This window comes from Cupressus sempervirens, chromosome 2, assembly GCF_028749045.1.
Source record: "Cupressus sempervirens isolate cs-2001-9-10 chromosome 2, ASM2874904v1, whole genome shotgun sequence".
Taxonomy (NCBI): Eukaryota; Viridiplantae; Streptophyta; class Pinopsida; order Cupressales; family Cupressaceae; genus Cupressus; species Cupressus sempervirens.
In genome coordinates, this window is record NC_143119.1 from 554,149,912 (window position 1) to 554,153,274 (window position 3,363).

The following is a 3,363-nucleotide window of genomic DNA, read 5'->3' on the forward strand; positions in this document are numbered from 1 at the left end:
TGCGACAGGGTCCGGGCCTGACAGGGCTCTCACCCTCTCTGGTGCCCCCTTCCAGGGGACTTGGGCCTGGTCCGTCGCTAAGGATGCTTCTACAGACTATAATTCGATAGGCACGGCCGTCAATTTTCATGCTGGGCACTTCCCGGTTTGCTCGCCGTTACTAGGGGAATCCTGGTAAGTTTCTTTACCTCCGCTGATTGATATGCTTAAACTCAACAGGTACTCACGCCTGACTTGGGGATGTGGTAGAGATGCAGCAATGCCCGCACTGCGGCAGGCCGCTGAGCCCAGAATAAAGTTCCTCACAAGGAATCGTTCAATCGGCGCAAACCAATGCCGGCCTTTGCGAGCCACCGCTCGTTGCGACGGATCGACGAACCTCATGCTCATTTCAGCCAACCACGTGCCACTTGTAGAAGTGGATGGCCATCTTTGCTCCTTGCTGGGGAGGGCAAAATTTTGTAGTGCGATGCCCAAGCAGACGTGCCCTTGGCCAAGGCCTCGGGCACAACTTACGTTCAAAGACTTGATGATTCATGGGATTCTACAATTCACACTAAGTATCGCATTTCGCTACATTCTTCATCGTGGCGAGAGCCAAGATATCCGTTGCCGAGAGTCATGATTTTGTTTTTCTTTTGTCTTTCAGCGACCCAAGCGTGCAAGGCACTGGCTTGCACTTCGTTCTTTGGATTTCTAAGATGCACGATGCACCCGTGTGTTGGGTGGTTGACACATCCCAAACCCCGAGCACCCAATGGGTGTGACGAGGAACGCTGTGGTGTGTTCCTGCCCCATCACCTCACAAAGGTGGGAGGCGACACATGGGAGAGCCGTGTCAGTGGATGGGGCCCCTGCCCCGCAAATCATGCGAGTGCACCCATCCTAAACACAGAATGCTCCAAGTGACAAGTCAACACACCTGGGCAAGGCAATGGGGGGTTGCGGTAGTCCCGACTTGCCACCGTCGAAACGACGGATCCCTGGCACAGCGCCGCGCACGTGATCAGACCATGAAATCTTAGCAGCGGGGGATGAGGCCCAGACCCCCTCTAAACTACAACTAAGCAGAGACCTCTCGCTCCGACACGGACATCGTTCGAAGGCACCAATCCTAATTTAGATGGCATTCGAGTCTCTTCTTCACCCTGCGGGGAATCCACGCTTTCGATCACGAGCATTCGATGTGACCCTCGACCTTGATGGTGCTGGACCCATAGCTTGGTCGTCTAGCACATCACTGCAGGGCTGAGTGTCCGTACGTCGCCGAGATTTTGGGGGCGGGGAGGAGGCTAGCTCCATCCCCTACATGATTCAGGGTCTCAAACTGACAATGATCCTACCGCAGGTTCACCTACGGTAACCTTGTTACGACCTCTCCTTCCTCTAAATGATAAGGTTCAGTGAACTTCTCGCGATGTCACCGACAAGAACCGCCTTCGTCGCCATGATCTGAACACTTCACTGGATCATTCAATCGGTAGGAGAGATGGGCGGTGTGTATAAAGGGCAGGGACTTAGTCAATGCGAGCTGATGACTCGCGCTTACTAGGAATTCCTCGTTGAAGATCAATAATTGCAATGGTCTATCCCCATCACGATGCAATTTGGAAAGATTTCCCAAACCTTTCGGGCCAGGGAGAGAAACTCATTGGTTGCATCAGTGTAGCGCATGTGGGGCCCATAACATCTAAGGGCATCACAGACCTGTTATTGCCTCAAACTTCCATGGCCTAGGAGGCCATAGTCCCTCTAAGAAGCTGGTCGTGAAGGGGAACCTCCTTGTAGCTAGTTAGTAGGCTGAGGTCTCATTTGTTAATGGAATTAACTAGACAAATCGCTCCACCAACTAAGAATGGCCATGCACCACCACCCATAGAATCAAGAAAGAGCTCTCAATCTGTCAATCCTTACTATGTCTGGACCTGGTAAGTTTCCCCGTGTTGAGTCAAATTAAGCCGCTGGCTCCACTCCTGGTGGTGCCCTTTCATCAATTCCTTTAAGTTTCAGCCTTGCGACCATACTCCCCCTAGAACCCAAACACTCTAATTTCTCAGAAGGTGCTGGCGGAGTCCTTAGAGCAACATCCACCGATCCCTGGTCGACATCGTTTATGGTTGAGACTAGGACGGTATCTGATCGTCTTTGAGCCCCCAAATTTCGTTCTTGATTAATGAAAACATCCTTGGCAAATGCTTTCGCAGTGGTTCATCTTCCATAAATCCAAGAATTTCACCTCTTACAATGAAATACAAATGCCCCTGACAGTCCCTATTAATCATTACTCCGGTCCCGAAGGCCAACAGAACAGGACCAAACTCCTATCGCGTTATTCTATGCTAATGTATTCAGAGCGTAGGCTTGCTTTGAGCACTCTAATTTTTTCAAAGTAACGGCACCGAAACCACGACCCAGCCAATTAAGGCCACGAACACGCCGCCGGCAGAAGGGACATGAGGGCCAGTGCACACCCAAAAGGCGGACCGACCGTGACAACCCAAGGTCCAACTACGAGCTTTTTAACTGCAACAACTTAAATATATGCTATTGGAGCTGGAATTACCATGGCTGCTGGCACCAGACTTGCCCTCCAATGAATCCTTGTTAAGGGATTTAGATTGTACTCATTCCAATTACCAAACTTGATGATCCTAGTATTGTTATTTATTGTCACTACCTCCCCGTGTCAGGATTGGGTAATTTGCGCGCCTGCTGCCTTCCTTGGATGTGGTAGCCATTTCTCAGGCTCCCTCTCCATAATCAAACCATAATTCTCTATCAGCCATCACCACCATGGTAGGCCTCTATCCTACCATCGAAAGTTTATAGGGCAGAAATTTGAATGAACCGTCGCCAGCACAAAGGCCGTGCGATCCGTCTAGTTATCATGAATCACTGGAATAGCGGGCGAGCCCGCACTGGCCTTTTATCTAATAAATGCATCCCTTTCGAGAGTCAAGATTTGGTGCATGTATTAGCTCTAGAATTACTACGATTATCCGAGTAGCAAAGTACCATCAAAGAAACTATAATTGATTTAATGAGCCATCCACAGTTTCACAGTCTGAAATAGTTCATACTTAGACATGCATGGCTTAATCTTTGAGACAAGCATATGACTACTGGCAGGATCGACCAGGTAGCTTCTAACAATGAGGGGGACCCCCCAAGGCCTGCTACAGCCAAGGGATGCCCGTCGCGATGGGAAAATGAAATTTACATTCGCTCCGTCATGCATCCAAACATAATCCACCACACAAGCAACAAGAATGACGTTCACAGCACATGCAGGACTCGCAACGCTCAAAGATTTCACACAAAAGGAAAGTGTCCCATCGTTGATCGGAGAGGGCCAAACAGGGA

The 3,363-nt window shown here is 49.9% G+C and overlaps 3 non-coding genes across 3 annotated transcripts in view; all 3 read right to left on the bottom strand.

Annotated features, from left to right (window-relative positions):
* The window catches only part of LOC149573625 (25S ribosomal RNA), a 3,287-nt gene extending 3,044 nt beyond the window's left edge, over positions 1-243 (bottom strand). The window contains exon 1 of the ribosomal RNA XR_016361056.1: positions 1-243. This exon is cut by the window's left edge and continues 3,044 nt beyond it. This is a non-coding gene — a ribosomal RNA (25S ribosomal RNA).
* Positions 244-467: 224 nt separating this feature from the next.
* On the bottom strand, positions 468-621 carry LOC149573626 (5.8S ribosomal RNA). The gene has a single exon (XR_016361220.1). It is a non-coding gene; the product is annotated as a 5.8S ribosomal RNA (ribosomal RNA).
* Positions 622-1,331: 710 nt separating this feature from the next.
* LOC149573627 (18S ribosomal RNA) lies at positions 1,332-3,142 on the bottom strand. The gene has a single exon (XR_016360674.1). It is a non-coding gene; the product is annotated as an 18S ribosomal RNA (ribosomal RNA).
* Positions 3,143-3,363: the final 221 nt, after the last annotated feature.